Raw genomic sequence first — 18043 nt, forward strand, 5'->3', positions numbered from 1 at the left:
TGGAGGGTGGTGGGTGGCATATGGCTTTGGTTTGCAAAAAGCTGGCAGCCGATGCATCGTTGGACTAAGTCCTGGGCGTCTTCCCGGGCCGTTGGCCAATAAAAGCATGTACGGAAGGCCTTGCTTACAAGGGACCGAGCTGCAGCGTGATGACCGCCGAGTCCGGCATGAATTTCAGCCAGGAGGTTCCGCCCTTCCTCTTCGGAGATGCACCTTTGAAGGACTCCGGTAGTGCTTTTCTTATGAAGCTCTCCCTGATGGACTTTATAGGCTTTAGATCGCCGCACTATGCAGCGTGCCTCATTTTGGTCATCGGGGAGTTCCTGCCTGGTAAGGTAGGCGAGGAATGGTTCTGTCCACGGGGCGATGACGGCCATCATTACGCGAGCTGAAGGTGTTATTTCATTGGCAGAGCCTCCAATTATGTCAGAGTGTTCGGTGTCGGGCAGTGCGGTTGGGTCCGGGCTGTTATTGCCAGGTTCCCCTTCCCATACTACGGACGGCTTGAACAACCTTTCCAATAAGATGTTGGGGGGGGGACTACATCGCGTTTTGCGCCGATGCGTGCCAGGACATCTGCCGCCTGATTATTTTCCCGGGCTATATGGTGAAATTCGAGCCCTTCGAATTGAGCTGACATTTTTAGGACGGCGTTGTGATAAGCTGCCATTTTTGGATCCTTGGCATCAAAGTCTCCATTTATTTGGGATATTGCGAGGTTCGAGTCCCCGCGCACCTCTAGGCGTTGAATGCCCATGGATACTGCCATCCAGAGACCATGTAAAAGGGCCTCATATTCGGCTGCGTTGTTGGAGTCTCTGTACATTATCTAGAGGACGTATTGAACTGTGTCTCCTGTGGGGGACGTCAAAACAACGCCAGCCCCTAGACCGGCCAACATTTTGGAGTCGTCGAAGTGCATGACCCAGTTTGAATATGTGCCGTACTCTTTAGGGAGTTCGGCCTCCGTCCATTCTGTGACGAAGTCGGCCAAGACTTGCGACTTGACAGCTCGCCGTGGCTTGTTAGTTATGTCGAACGGGAGGAGCTCAATGGCCCATTTTGCAATCCGGCCCGTCGCGTCGCGGTTGTTTATAATATCGTTAAGTGGCACTTCCGAGGCTACTGTTATTGAACACTCTTGAAAGTAGTGTCGCAGCTTACGGGATGCCATAAATACCGCGTACGCAATCTTTTGATAATGCGGGTACCGTGACTTGCACGGAGTAAGGACAGTGGACACATAGTAGACCGGCTTTTGAAGGGGGAATTTGCGTCCGTCCGTTTCTCGTTCGATGATGAGCACTGCACTTACGACCTGATGGGTTGCTGCAATGTATAATAGCATTGGTTCGCCAATGTTTGGCGCGACCAGGACTGGGTTTGTTGCCAAGATGGCTTTTATTTCGTCGAGTCCGGCCGTGGCTGCATCCGTCCGCTCGAAGTGTTCGGTGCGCCAAAGGAGGCGGTAAAGGGGTAGAGCCTTTTCTCCCAAGCGGGAGATAAAGCGGCTTAGAGCCGCCACACATCCGGTTAATTTTTGTATTTGTTTGAGGTCCTTCGGGATATCCAATTGTGACAGAGCACGAATCTTGGCTAGATTTGCTTCAATTCCTCTACCGGATACATTGAAGCCCAAGAGCTTTCCGGCTGGAATGCCGAAAATGCATTTTTCCGGGTTGAGCTTGATGTCGTATGTTCGGAGGTTACCGAATGTTAGCCTCAAGTCGTCTACTAGAGATTCGACATGTCTTGTTTTAACGACCACATCATCTACGTATGCCTCCACTGTTTTGCTAATCTGGTTTGCCAGACATGTCTGAATCATGCGCTGATATGTTGCGCCAGCGTTTTTGAGCCCGAAGGGCATTGTGTTAAAGCATAATGGGCCGTATGGTGTGATGAATGCCGTTGCGGCTTGGTCTGACTCTGCCATCTTTATTTGATGGTAGTCGGAGTATGCATCGAGGAAACACAACGAATCGTGTCCTGCGGTAGCGTCGATAATTTGATCGATGCGGGGGATAGGGAAGGGATCCTTTGGGCAAGCCTTGTTAAGGTCTTTAAAATCAACGCACAGGCGCCATGATTTGTCCTTCTTTGGTACCATCACCAGGTTTGCTAGCCAGTCCGGGTGTTTTATATCTTTGATGAATCCGGCCTCCAATAGCTTGGCTAGTTCCTCTCCCATGGCCTGTCTCTTAGGTTCGGAAAAACACCGAAGAGCCTGTTTGACTGGCTTGAGTCCTTTTAGGATATTTAAGCTATGTTCGCCCAGCCTGCGTGGGATTCCTGGCATGTCTGAAGGGTGACAGGAGAAAATGTCCCAGTTCTCTCGTAGGAACTCTCGCAGTGTGGCGTCTACATCAAGGTTTAACTGTGCCCGATGGAAGCTGTTCTATGGGGTCCGTTGGATGGACCTGGAATTTGACTATGTCGTCCGCCAGTTTAAAGGAGGTGGACTTGGATCTTTTGTCGAGTATCACATCATCCCTATTCACCGTGGAGCGCAGCGCAGTCAGTTCCTCAGCCGCTAGGGCTTCGGATAGCGCCTCGAGGGCCAGTGCGACTGTCTTGTTTTCGGTGTGGAGTGCTATGTTCAGATCACTAGCGAGAGTGATGATTCCGTTAGGCCCGGGCATCTTGAGCTTCATGTACCCGTAATGGGGTATTGCTTGGAAGATTGTAAACGCTTCCCGCCCGAGCAGAGCGTGATATCCGCTACTGAACGGGGCCACTTGGAACGTGACCTCTTCGGACCTGTAATTATCCGGCGTGCCGAACACCACATCTAGTGTGATTTTTCCTGTACAGCGCGCTTCCCGACTGGGGATTATTCCTCTAAAGGTTGTGCTGCTTCGCTCAATGCGGTTCCACTCTATTTCCATTTTTGAAGGGTTTCCTCATAAATGAGGTTCAATCCGCTGCCGCCATCCATGAGTACCTTGGTAAGACGAAAGCCGTCCACTATTGGACTAAGGACCAATGCAACTGGTGCTCGGGCTGTTTGGAATTTAGGTTCATCACTGGCGTTAAAAGTAATAGCCATGTCACTCCATGGGTTTATTGTTGCTACTTGGTAGACTTCGGCAAGGCTGCGGAGGGTTCTTTTTCTCATATTATTTGATGCGAAAGTCTCGAAGACTGTTAATACCGTACTGGTGTCTCTGGGATGGCTTTCTGTGGCTTCTGGAATTAGAAGATCTTCACCAATTTTTGCCACCTGCCGGAGTATCCAACATGCTCTAAGGCTATGAGTTGGTGTGGCGCCCTCTGCCCTGTGAATTTTACAGGGTCCATTAAGCCATCCTTTCAGCACGGTTCCGTGCCCTGTAGAGGGCTTTTGCTTTTTGGTATTGAACCCGGGTGCCTGGCGATGATGCACCCTTTTATTTCGGACTGGGTTTGTATTCAAGGCCGGATTGTCCCAAAATTTTATTTCGGTTTTCCAGGCACTTTCCATCGCACAGTACTTTCGTACTATGGAAGCCAAGTCAGCGAAGCGTGTAATATCACGACGACTTATGGCGTTGAGGATTCCCTTGTCCATGCAATTATTGCAGAAGAATGAAATTGCGTCTTCCTCGCGGCAGTCCTTTATCCTGTTCATAACCAGGAGGAATCTGGCCCAGTAATGATGTACTATTTCTTTGGTCTCTTGCCTAATTTGGGATAGATCGCTTATGTACGTGTGGGTGGGTGGAATCAAATCCGAAACCTCACCCAATCTGAGACCCAGGGGCCGAGGAGTTTCCGAACTCAGAAGTTTGGATTCTTGGATGCTATCCAATGAATCTAGCCTGTTGCCTGACTTTAAGTTTAGGTCTTGAGTGATGTCCTCCTCTCCGCGGGTATCCGGCTTGGAGGGATCGGGAACCGGACATAGCTAGTCCTTAAGATAGATGAAGGGTCGCTGCACTGTCCCTCTACCACGGCAACGTGATGGGTGACCTGGGGAGAGTTAATCTCTCTCAGATCGGGTTTAGACCCAATCTGGTCGTAATCCGTAGCGACTCCCAGGGCGGCGAAGCGATCCAAGAGCTCATTTAGGGAAGAGAGCTCCATTGGATCTAACTGCTCGGCGAATTCCGAGCTGACATGAAGATTGCTTTCGATGACCCAAGAGGTAATCATCGGCGCAATAGCCGAACGGGCGGTCATAAGGAAACCACCTAGCCTGAGAGTCTGGCCGACAGCCAAAGCTCCCTTAGCAACGGTGCCGTCTTTAAAGACGGGATGAGGCATCCTTCCTGATGGCGACGGCACAGAGGAACTCTCAATGAAAGCACCAATGTCGGTGTCAAAACCGGCGGATCTCGGGTAGGGGGTCCCGAACTGTGCGTCTAGGCGGATGGTAACAGGAGGCAGGGGACACGATGTTTTACCCAGGTTCAGGCCCTCTTGATGGAGGTAAAACCCTATGTCCTGCTTGATTAATATTGATGATATGGGTAGTACAAGAGTAGATCTACCACGAGATCAAGGAGGCTAAACCTTAGAAGCTAGCCTATGGTATGATTGCTGTTCCTATGGACTAAAACCCTCCAGTTTATATAGACACCGGAGAGGGCTAGGGTTGCACAGAGTCGGTTACAATGGTAGGAAATCTACATATCCGTATCACCAAGCTTGCCTTCCACGCCAAGGAAAGTCCCTTCCGGACACGGGACGAAGTCTTCAATCTTGTATCTTCATAGTCTAGGAGTCCGGCCGAAGGTATAGTCCGGCTATCCGGACACCCCCTAATCCAGGACTCCCTCAGTGACAAAGAGCTTGTCGTAAATGGTTACGTTGATGCAAGCTTTGACACCGATCCGGATGACTATAAGTCACAAACAGGATACATATTTATATTGAATGGTGGAGCTGTCAGTTGGTGCAGTTCTAAGCAAAGCGTCGTGGCGGGATCTACGTGTGAAGCAGAGTACATAGCTGCTTCGGAAGCAACAAATGAAGGAGTCTGGATGAAGGAGTTCATATCCGATCTAGGTGTCATACCTAGTGCATCGGGTCCAATGAAAATCTTTTGTGACAATACTGGTGCAATTGCCTTGGCAAAGGAATCCAGATTTCACAAGAGAACCAAGCACATCAAGAGACGCTTCAATTCCATACGCGATCAAGTGAAGGAGGGATACATAGAGATTTGCAAAATACATACAGATCTGAATGTTGCAGACCCGTTGACTAAGCCTCTCTCACGAGCAAAACATGATCAACACCAAGACTCCATGGGTGTTAGAATCATTACTGTGTAATCTAGATTATTGACTCTAGTGCAAGTGGGAGACTGAAGGAAATATGCCCTAGAGGCAATAATAAAGTTTTTATTTATATTTCCTTATATCATGATAAATTTTTATTATTCATGCTAGAATTGTATTAACCAGAAACTTAGTACATGTGTGAATACATAGACAAATAGAGTGTCCCTAGTATGCCTCTACTAGACTAGCTGGTTAGTCAAAGATGGTTAAGTTTCCTGACCATAGACATGTGTTGTCATTTGATGAATGGGATCACATCATTAGAGAATGATGTGATGGACAAGACCCATCCTTTAGCTTAGCACTATGATTGTTTAGTTTATTGCTATTGCTTTCTTCATGACTTATACATGTTCCTATGACTATGAGATTATGCAACTCCCGAATACCGGAGGAACACTTAGTGTGCTATCAAACGTCACAACATAAATAGGTGATTATAAAGATGCTCTACAGGTGTCTCCGATGGTGTTTGTTGAGTTGGCATAGATCAAGATTAGGATTTGTCACTCCAAGTGTCAGAGAGGTATCTCTGGGCCCTCTCGGTAATGCTCATCAATATAAGCCTTGCAAGAAATGCGACTAGTGAGTTAGTTTCGGGATGATGCATTATGAAACGAGTAAAGAGACTTGCCGGTAACAAGATTGAACTACGTATGGTGATACCGACGGTCGAATCTCGGGAAAGTAACATACCGATGACAAACGGAACAACGTATGTTGTTATGCGGTTTGACGGATAAAGATCTTCATAGAATATGTAGGAGCCAGTATGAGCATCCAGGTTCCTCTATTGGTCAAGACATAAATATTCATATATTGGAAGGTTACATTCGGACACCAGAATGGTTCGGGTCGTTTCAGATGAGCTTCGGAGTACCGGGGGTTTCCGGACCCCCCCGGGAAGTTATTGGGCCTCATGGGCCTAGTGGTGGAAGAGGGGAGCCAGGCCAGGGAGTGGTGCGCGCCCCCTAGCCCAAACCGAATTGGACTAGGGTTTGGGGGGCCGACCCCCTTTCCTTCTCTTCTCCTCCTCCTTCCCCCTTCTCCTTGTGGGAATAGGAAAGGGGGGGGGGGGGCGAATCCTACTTGGAGTAGGACTCCCCCCTTGGGCGCACCACACCTTGGCCGGCCTCCTCCCTCCCTCCTTTATATACGTGGGAGGGGGGTGTCGGTGTCAAAACCGGCGGATCTTGGGTAGGGGGTCCCGAACTGTGCTTCTAAGGTTGATGGTAACAGGAGATAGGGGACACGATGTTTACCCAAGTTCGGGCCCTCTTGATGGAGGTAAAAACCTAAGTCCTGCTTGATTAATATCGATGAGTATAGGGGTTACAAGAGTTGATCTACCACGATATCGTAATGGCTAAAACCCTAGAAGTCTAGCCTATGTGATTATGATTGTCCCTATGGACTAAACCCTCCGGTTTATATAGACACCGGAGGGGACTAGGGTTGTACAAAGTCGGTTACAGAGAAAGGAATATTTGTATCTGAACGCCAAGCTTGCCATCCACGCCAAGGAGAGTCCCATCCGGACACGGGTGAGAGTCCTCGGTCTTGTATCTTCGTAGCCCATCAGTCCGGCCCATGTCCAAAAGGCCGGACGCCCGAGGACCCCTTAGTCCAGGACTCCCTTAGTAGCCCCTAAACTAGGCTTCAATGACGAGGTGTCTAGCACGCAAATTGTCTTCGGCATTGCAAGGCGGGTTCCTCCTCCGAATACCCCAGAATAGTCTTCGAACACAGAGATCGTGTCCGAATCTGCAAAACAAGTACCACACACCACCACAGAGAATATAATATTTCACGAGTCCAATCTACTGACAACCTTTTTGTAACGTGACACCATGTCCCTGTCCAGTTATTATTTCGAACCGTTTTTTAGCCTGTCGCTCCATGTTTCGAGACGTGGTTTTATTGGCACATCTTGTCAAAGTAGAGATCGTGTCCCCTTATCATGGGATTCTCATCAATACAGGCGTGGGTATCCCAACCGTTCTGTTGGCATGATTCCTTAGGAATAGGCAGGTTTTAAGGCCTAGGGGGAGACATTCGATATTCATCGTCTTTATAAAGGGGCTACGACCCGACTTTCTTCTTTACGCCAATCCTTTCCTTAACCTCTCCAACCTCGAGTTTCAGCACCCAAGGTTCAATCCAATTGCCTTGAGCTCCCCAGTCATGTCCGGTCCTAGCCCTCAAGGCCGGTGGGTGGCTTCCTCTGTCATAGAGGAGGATATTGCGAAGCTCCGGGCGGCAAGGTACCTGACCGCGGAAATCCCCCACAGGCTTCCTGCTTAAGGGCAGGTTATTCCTACTTCTAGATCCGGCGAGAGGGTTGTATTCAACTCCCACTTTCTCCGAGGGCTAGGGTTCGCTCTTCACCCCTTTGTTCGAGGGCTCATGTTCTATTACGGTCTAGATTTCCACAATCTAGCCCCAGACTCTTTTCTTCTCACCTCGGCGTTCATCGTCATGTGCGAGGCCTTTCTCCGTATTCTCCCACACTTCGGCTTATGGCTCAAGACCTTTAATGTGAAGCCGAAGGTGATCGAGGGGAAGCAAGCGGAGTGTGGTGGCGCCACGGTGAGCAAGCTCACCAATGCTCTTTTTCTAAAGGGATCCTTCACAGAATCTTCCAACTTATGGCAGCAAGAGTGGTTTTACATCACTAAACCCCGTGGTACCAAGTGGGCAGCTACACCTGCGTTCTGATCCGGCCCTCCAATTCAGCTCGCATCATGGATCAACAAGGGGCTGGACTGGGGATCAATCGACAAAGTGCAGACTCTACAGAGCCGCATCCAGAGACTCCTTGAAAGGGACACCAGTCTCATCGACGTGATTCAATTAATGTTAGTCCGCTGGGTCCTCCCGTGCCAGTGACGGCCCCTCTGTATGTGGGAGTTTAATCCGGAAGGACCACGAACCCTTCAACACTTCTTCGGCACGACGCATAGAGGAATGTGGAAGTTATTTTTCGGGACACGAAAATAGTGGCCGGACACTACCGAGGACATCGGCCTTGACTGCAACCATCCGGACACCTCGGTAAGCTCTTGGCTCCCGAACACAGCTTAATTAAATATCTCGTGATATGATACCGAGAAAACCATCTTTTTCCCGGGCTGGACGAACAAGGCAGAGCGAATTAGGTGTTCGGCCCCTCTTCCCGAAGACTTAGCTAGTCCTGTGCTAACAAGGATGCTGGTCCCGGCACCATTCTAGGTGCCGGTGAAAGAGGGCAATGAGGAGATCAAGAAGGCCAAAGGTGGCCTCCATTCCGAAGGTTCGCCAAACACTGTGTCCGGGGAGATTAAGGTTCCTTCTTAGGAAGATAAAAGAGAAGGAGAAGCTGACATCCTATCTCCCCATGGTAAGAAAAGGGCCGCCTCCGAAGGTTGGGAGGTAAAGGCTCCTAAGCGAGGTAAGACATTCCTGTCAGGTGATTCGGGCTCGGAAGACGATGTTGTTGCATAGTCCCTCCGTAAGGACGGGACTTTAGCCGAATCCTAAGTGAACAAGGGTGTTTTAAACATATCTCGTTCCTTTTCCTGTCACAAGGGTAATATTTAGAATACATGTTTTGCTGTCCGGTACGCAGTCTTCCTCAACAATCCTCTTCGGGGGATCTTCTTCCGGAGATGATGGGAAGCGAAATGCCTCCACAGGATTCCTCGCCCAATAGGGCGGACGACTTCGAGGTGTCGTCCCGGAGGATCTCTCCTGATCAACAAGTGGTGCAGAGGATAATGAAGACAATGCCCCCAGGTGAAACATCGGTCGCCCAGGGTCCGGGGTGTGTGGAGACGAACAATAAGGGCCCCGGACTATCCGGCTTATAGCCGTAGACGACTCTAGGGTCGGACAAACACATTCCTTCAAAGGGAGTCCGGGCTCCCACAACTGCTTCCCGGGATCCGGAGGCGCCGGATACACTGATGGACATGTTGCGATATTCATCTGTCTCGTAGGAACATTGTACCTTGATGGGTACGGTGGTTGATAGGATTATGTCCGCGAAGAGTGGATTGAATGAAGCTTTTAAGGGCCTGCTAAGAGGCTTTGAGGTACGTAATGTAATATTTTTGATTGTGCTCTATACGCAAAATTTACGTGTGTATAGATAGTAGCCCTTGAGACTCTGGTTGGCTTCCAAATGGAGGCAATCAGAGGATCGAAAAAGATATGCCCAGGAAATAATCTGATTAATTGGAACACAGGCTGTTACATCCACGACGACTGCGTACGCTATATAGGTTGCAGGTCTGGAGCAAAAACTTGATGCGGCGAATGACGATGTCGTGCTTATTAACAGGCGGCTAGACGAAGCACAAGGTATGTTTTGAGGTGGTCAGTGTATGTATGTATAATAACATGAGCACGAAGCTAAGTATTATATGCTGAGACACGCATAACTGCAGATAGTGTTGCCGCGGTGGAGGCCCTTCGGGCTGAACTTGCCCGAGCCAAGGAGAAGCCCGGATGAGTAATGTGGCTGCCCAGAAGGCAGCTGATGAGTTAAAAGCCGAACGGGCTGCTCGGCGCCAGTGCGAGGAGAGAATGTCTACCATGGTGCGCGAGCTAAAGGAAGCCACTGTCCGGTGCGAGTTCCTGGAGAGGGATAACAAAGCCAAAATGACCGATCTCAACAATGTCTTACGAGAGGCGAAGGAAGCATGATCCGAGTCTAGGGTGGCTCGGGAGGAGATCCGGCAAGTGATACGTCTCCAACGTATCTATAATTTTTGATTGCTCCATGCTATATTATCTACTGTTTTGGACTATATTGGGCTTTATTTTCCACTTTTATATTATTTTTGGGACTAACCTATTAACCGGAGGCCCAGCCCAGAATTGCTGTTTTTTGCCTATTTCAGTGTTTCGACGAAACATAATATCAAACGGAGTCCAAACGGAATGAAACCTTCGGGAACGTGATTTTCTCACCGAACATGATCTAGAAGACTTGGACCCTACGCCAAGGCATCAGAGAGGCGGTCACGAGGGTGGAGGGGCGCGCCCCCTGCCTCATGGGCCCCTCGGTGCTCCACCGACGTACTCCTTCCTCCTATATATACCTACGTACCCCCAAACGAACAGATACGGAGCCAAAAACCTAATTCCACCGCCGCAACTGTCTGTATCAACGAGGTCCCATCTTGGGGCCTATTCCAGAGCTCCGCCGGAGAGGGCCGTCATCACGGATGGCTTCTACATCATCATAGCCTCTCCGATGAAGTGTGAGTATTTTACCTTAGACCTTTGGGTCCATAGTTAGTAGCTAGATGGCTTCTTCTCTCTTTTTGGATCTCAATACAAAGTTCTCCCCCTCTCTTGTGGAGATCTATTCGATGTAATCTTCTTTTTGCGGTGTGTTTGTTGAGACCGATGAATTGTGCGTTTATGATCAAGTCTATCTATGAATAATATTTGAATCTTCTCTGAATTCTTTTATGTATGATTGGTTATCTTTGCAAGTCTCTTCGAATTATCCGTTTGGTTTGGCCAACTAGATTGGTAGTTCTTGACATGGGAGAAGTGCTTAGCTTTGGGTTCAATCTTGCGGTGTCCTTTCCCAGTGACAGAAGGGGCAGCAAGGCACGTATTGCATCGTTGCCATCGAGGATAACAAGATGGGGTTTATTTCATATTGCATGAATTTATCTCTCTACATCATGTCATCTTGCTTAAGGCGTTACTCTGTTTTTAACTTAATACTCTAGATGCATGCTGGATAGCGGTCGATGAGTGGAGTAATAGTAGTAGATGTAGAATTGTTTCGATCTACTTATCACGAACGTGATGCCTATATACATGATCATGCCTAGATATTCTCATAACTATGCTCAATTCTGTCAATTGCTCAACAGTAATTTGTTCACCCACCATAGAATACTTATGCTCTTGAGAGAAGCCACTAGTGAAACCTATGGCCCCCGGGTCTATTCTCATCATATCAATCTCCATCACTTTAATCTTGCTTTGCTTTTTAATTTGCCTTTACTTTTTTACTTTTCATCTTTATACCAAAAATATTATATCTATCAGATCGCACTCTCGTAAGTGATCGTGAAGGGATTGACAACCCCTAATCGCGTTGGTTGCGAGTAGCTATCATTTTGTGCAGGTACGAGGGACTTGAGCATGGCCTCCTACTGGATTGATACCTTGGTTCTCAAAAACTGAGGGAAATACTTACGCTACTTTGCTGCATCATCCCTTCCTCTTCGGGGAAAACCAACGCAAGCTCAAGAGGTAGCAAGAAGGATTTCTGGCGCCGTTGCCGGGGAGTCTACGCAAAAAGAACATACCAAGTACCCATCACAATCCCTATATCTCGCATTACATTATTTGCCATTTGCCTTTCGTTTTCCTCTCCCCCACTTCACCCTTGCCGTTTTATTCACCCTCTCTCTCTTTCCCAATCTCCTTCTCCTTCTCTGCCTCTTTTTGCCCTTTTTCTTGTTTGCTCGTATGGTTGGAATGGTCATTTATTTATTACTAAACAGAGAACCTAAGATTTATGGATCCTCATCCGCTTGCTAATCTTTTAAAGAGATCCAATTATGTTGAACCAATAGCTAGTGAGTTTTGTGCACTAGATTATCTTTATGAAGTTTTGCTTGAAATTCGTGAATCTGAAAATTGTGATGAAGTGATTCACGATAGATCTTTGAATAAAAAGCATGATTGCAATGATGTTATTATAAATTATATTAATGTCAATTGTGCTAATAATATGCAAAACCCTAAGCTTGGGGATGCTAGTTTCGCTATGTCCTCTACTTGTTGCAATGATCATGATTGGGGTGATTCTTCTTATGATCTTGAAAATTTATTTAAGCCCCATGATGAATATGAGATTGATAATAGTGTTTGCAATATTATTGAAAGTGGGTTTGGAAGAGTGTCAACTTTAGATCCCACATATTTGGAGAATGTTCAATCTTATGAAATTCTTGATAAAAGTGGATTTGGAGAAGTCATGACTTTAGTTAATGTTAATCCCACTATTTTGGAAGAGTGTCAACTTGCATGCATGTGGATCATCTTGAATTTTTTTATGTGATAGCTATTTTGTTGAATTTGCTTATGATCCTACATGTAATTACTATAAGAGAGGAAAATATGGCTGTAGAAATTTTCATGTTACTAAATTACCGCTCGTTATGTTGAGATTGCTATTGTTTCTTTCCTCTTCCTTGCATATGCTAGTTTTTGCTTGCCTTGATAATTTGTTTGCCTATAAGATGCCTATGCATAGGAAGTATGTTAGACTTAGATGTGTTTGTCACATGCTTTATGATGCTCCTTTTTGTGCTTCAATTCTTGTCTTTCATGTGAGCATCATTAAAATTATCAATACCTAGCTATAAGACTTTAAAGAAAAGCGCTTGTTGGGAGACAACCAAATATTTATCCTTGCTCTTATTCAATAAATAAATTATTTATCCACTGTTTTGGTTGTGTTTTTTTGTGTTTAATTAGTGTTTGTGCCAAGTAGAACCGTTGGGAAGACTTGGGGAAAGTCTTGTTGAACTTGCTGTAAAAAACAGAAACTTTAGCGCTCACGAGAACTGCTGTCATTTTTATTTGGAGAGTGCTATTTAGTTAATTATTTTTTAATATGATTAATAGATAAATTCCTCACGTCCAGAAATTTATTTTAGAATTTTTGGGGTTCCAGATCTTGCGCTATCTACAGATTACTACAGACTGTTCTGTTTTTGACAGATTCTGTTTTTCGTGTGTTGTTTGCTTATTTTGATGAATCTATGGTTAGTAAAATACTTTATAATTCATATAGAAGTTGGAATACAGTAGGTTTAACACCAATATAAATAAATAATGAGGTCATTACAGTACCTTGAAGTGGTCTTTTGTTTTCTTTCGCTAATGGAGCTCACGAGTTTTCTACTTTAAGTTTTGTGTTGTGAAGTTTTCAAGTTTTGGGTGAATTCTTTTGATGGATTATGGAACAAGGAGTGGAAAGAGCCTAAGCTTGGGGATGCCCATGTCACCCCCAAGATAATCCAAGGGCACCAAAAAGTCAAAGCTTGGGGATGTCCCGGAAGGCATCCCCTCTTTCGTCCACTTCCATCGGTAATTTACTTGGAGCTATATTTTTATTCACCAACATGATATGTGTTTTGCTTGGAGCGTCTCGTATTATTTGTGTCTTTGTGTCTTAGTATGCCACAATCATCCTTGCTGTACACACCTTTTGAGAGAGCCATACATGAATTAAAATTTGATAGAATACTCTATGTGCTTCACTTATATCTTTTGAGCTATGTAGTTTTGCTCTATGTGCTTCACTTATATCTTTTGAGCGTTATAATTTTGCTCTATGTGCTTCACTTAGATATTTTAGAGCACGGTGGTGGATTTGTTTTAAAGAAACTATTGATCTCTCGTGCTTCACTTAAATTATTTTGAGAGTCTCTTAATAGCATGGTAATTTGCTTAATAATAATATGCTTGGTATTCAAGATTTGTGAAACTTTCTTTTGAGTGTGTTGAATACTAAGAAAAGATTGAAGCATGATAATTGTTTTGAGATATGGAGGTGATAATATTAAAGTCATGCTAGTTGAGTAGTTGTGAATTTAAAGAATACTTGTGTTGAAGTTTGTGATTCCCGTAGCATGCACGTATGGTGAACCGTTATGTGATGAAGTCGGAGCATGATTTATTTATTGATTGTATTCCTTATGAGTGGCGGTCGGGGACGAGCGATGGTCTTTTCCTACCAATCTATCCCCCTAGGAGCATGCGCGTAATACTTTTCTTTGATAACTTCTAGATTTTTGCAATATGTATATGAATTCTTTATGACTAATATTGAGTCCATGGATTATACGCACTCTCACCCTTCCACCTTTGGTAGTCTCTCTAATACCGCACACTTTTCACCGGTATCATACACCTACCATATACCTTCCTCAAAACAGCCACCATACCTACCTATTATGGCATTTTCCATAGCCATTCCGAGATATATTGCCATGCAACTTTCCACCATTTATTATGACACACTCCATCATTGTCATATTGCATATCCCGGTACACCGCCGGAGGCATTCATATAGAGTCATATTTTGTTCTAAGTATCGAGTTGTAATTGTTGAGTTGTAAGAAAAATAAAAGTGTGATGATCATCATTATTAGAGCATTGTCCCAAGTGAGGAAAGAATGATGGAGACTATGATTCCCCCATAAGTCGGGATGAGAGACGAAAAAAAGAGGCCAAAGAAGCCCAAATAAAAAGAGGCCATAAAAAAGATAAAAGGCCCAAATAAAAAAATAAAAAAATAAAAAAATGAGAGAGAAAGAGAGAAGGGACAATGTTACTATCCTTTTACCACACTTGTGCTTCAAAGTAGCACCATGATCTTCATAGTAGAGAGTCTCTCATGTTATCACTTTCATATACTAGTGGGAATCTTTCATTATAGAACTTGGCTTGCATATTCCAATGATGGGCTTCCTCAAATTTCCCTAGGTCTTCATGATCAAGCAAGTTCGATGCACACCCACTTAGTTTCTTTTTGAGCTTTCATATACTTATAGCTCTAGTGCATCCGTTGCATGGCAATCCCTACTCACTCACATTGATATCTATTGATGGGCATCTCCATAGCCTGTTGATACGCCTAGTTGATGTGAGTCTATCTTCTCCTTTTTGTCTTCTCCACAACCACCATTCTATTCCACCTATAGTGCTATATCCATGGCTCGCGCTCATGTATTGCATGAAGATTGAAAAAGTTTTGAAAAAGTTAGAGTATGAAACAATTGCTTGGCTTGTCATCGGGGTTTGCATGATTTAAATACTTTGTGTGGTGAAGATAGAGCATAGCCAGACTATATGATTTTGTAGGGATAACTTTCTTTGGCCATGTTATTTTGAGAAGACATAATTGCTTTGTTAGTATGCTTGAAGTATTATTATTTTTATATCAATATAAACTTTTGTCTTGAATCTTTCGAATCTGAATATTCATATCACAATTAAGAAGATTTACATTGAAATTATACCAAGTAGCACTCCGCATCAAAAATTCTCTTTTTATCATTTACCTACTCGAGGACGAGCAGGAATTAAGCTTGGGGATGCCTGATACGTCTCCAACGTATCTATAATTTTTGATTGCTCCATGCTATATTACCTACTGTTTGGACTATATTGGGCTTTATTTTCCACTTTTATATTATTTTTGGGACTAACCTATTAACCGGAGGCCCAGCCCAGAATTGCTATTTTTTTGCCTATTTCATTGTTTCGAAGAAATGGAATATCAAACGGAGTCCAAACGGAATGAAACCTTTGGGAACGTGATTTTCTCACCGAACATGATCCAGGAGACTTGGACCCTACGCCAAGGCATCAGAGAGGCGGTCACGAGGGTGGGGGACGCGCCCCCTGCCTCGTGGGCCCCTCGGTGCTCCACCGACGTACTCCTTCTTCCTATATATACCTACGTACCCCCAAACGAACAGATACGGAGTCAAAAACCTAATTCCACCGCTGCAATTGTCTGTATCCACGAGATCCCATCTTGGGGCCTGTTCCAGAGCTCCGCCGGAGAGGGCCATCATCACGGAGGGCTTCTACATCATCATAGCCTCTCCGATGAAGTGTGAGTAGTTTACCTCAGACCTTTGGGTCCATAGTTAGTAGCTAGATGGCTTCTTCTCTCTTTTTGGATCTCAATACAAAGTTCTCCCCCTCTCTTGTGGAGATCTATTCGATGTAATCTTCTTTTTGCGGTGTGTTTGTTGAGACCGATGAATTGTGAGTTTATGATCAAGTCTATCTATGAATAATATTTGAATCTTCTCTGAATTCTTTTATGTATGATTGGTTATCTTTGCAAGTCTCTTCGAATTATCCGTTTGGTTTGGCCAACTAGATTGGTAGTTCTTGACATGGGAGAAGTGCTTAGCTTTGGGTTCGATCTTGCGGTGTCCTTTGCCAGTGACAGAAGGGGCAGCAAGGCACGTATTGCATCGTTGCCATCGAGGATAACAAGATGGGGTTTATTTCATATTGCATGAATTTATCTCTCTACATCATGTCATCTTGCTTAAGGCGTTACTCTCCTTTTAACTTAATACTCTAGATGCATGCTGGATAGCGGTCGATGAGTGGAGTAATAGTAGTAGATGCAGAATCGTTTCGGTCTACTTATCACGGATGTGATGCCTATATACATGATCATGCCTAGATATTCTCATAACTATGCTCAAGTCTGTCAATTTCTCAACAGTAATTTTTTCACCCACCGTAGAATACTTATGCTCTTGAGAGAAGCCACTAGTGAAACCTATGGCCCCCGGGTCTATTCTCATCATATCAATCTCCATCACTTTAATCTTGCTTTGCATTTTTACTTTGCCTTTACTTTTTACTTTGCATCTTTATACCAAAAATACCAAAAATATTATATCTATCAGATCTCACTCTTGTAAGTGACCGTGAAGGGATTGACAACCCCTAATCGCGTTGGTTGCGAGTAGCTATCGTTTTGTGCAGGTACGAGGGACTTGAGCGTGGCCTCCTACTGGATTGATACCTTGGTTCTCAAAAATTGAGGGAAATACCTACGCTACTTTGCTGCATCATCCCTTCCTCTTCGGGGAAAACCAACGCAAGCTCAAGAGGTAGCAGCAAGCTGGGGAGATAGGGGCCGGTAAGCCTTTCTTATTACTAACTAAATTCGGCGATCCGAAATATGCCCCGCATAATCAAATGTGGAGCTCTCCAGACGCATTTTTGGACTTGCCAAAGAGCGCCTCCAATGCCGTGCAATTTTACCAAGCGCAAGCGGGGTATGCAACGAAGAAGCTTTTCTGGACACAATTCGGCACGCCAAAGCGCCCCCTGTTGCTGAATGAACAGATGGCCCAGTGGGCCGAGGTCCACAGGATATCCGGTTCTGCCACGAAGGATGTCGTGGTCTGACTGTGGCCGACCGAACCAATTCCGGATAGCTATTTCGGTTTGGTGCAGCGGCTTATGGGTGTGGTGCCGCGTATCGATGCCGTGAAGCGATCGGCGTGCATTAAAGGTGCACGGATGGCCTTTGCTCGTGTCAAGACGTATTGGGCGAAGATGAAGGCCACTAATATTGCAGCGAAGAGTCTGCCCGGGGGCAAGGACAAACACACGCCGGAGCATTATTTTGAAGATGTCCTAGAGGGCGCCCGCTTAATAGAGGTTCAGTGCTCAAGGATATAGTCTTCGAGTGAATGTGCCAAAATTGTAAAAACAATATGATGATATTTTTAAGGCTATGCCTAAAAGTTTTGGCTCCTCCTGTGCGGCCGTTTTTGTATAATCTGAAAGTTTACCAGTCGTCGGCTCCAGCCCCCTCGCATAAAATACGGGGTGTTCAGAAAAGCACTTGATCACTCTTGACCCAACGTCTTGGTCTGTGAAGGAGGTGTTAATGCGGCGAACTAGGCAATCGGACTATAGGGCTTTAACACTTTCACTTAGCCATAGGACTTTGACGGTGGTTCTAGGATATATGTAACGACCCGACCCAAAATCGGTCAAGTCTCTGTGTAGCTGTACCATCCCAAGATCATGCTGACACACATAGTACATTGATGAAAGATTCAAAATTCAATCACACCTGAATTTATTACACGATTCTCATATCGAGTCTTTATTACATTAGAATAAATTCGGCCGAAGGCCAACTCATGAGAAATAAAATAAATAAAGCTGCGGAAGCGTAGACGAAAAGCGAGTCCATCCG

This window comes from Triticum aestivum, chromosome 4A (genome assembly GCF_018294505.1).
Source record: "Triticum aestivum cultivar Chinese Spring chromosome 4A, IWGSC CS RefSeq v2.1, whole genome shotgun sequence".
Lineage (NCBI taxonomy): Eukaryota > Viridiplantae > Streptophyta > Magnoliopsida > Poales > Poaceae > Triticum > Triticum aestivum.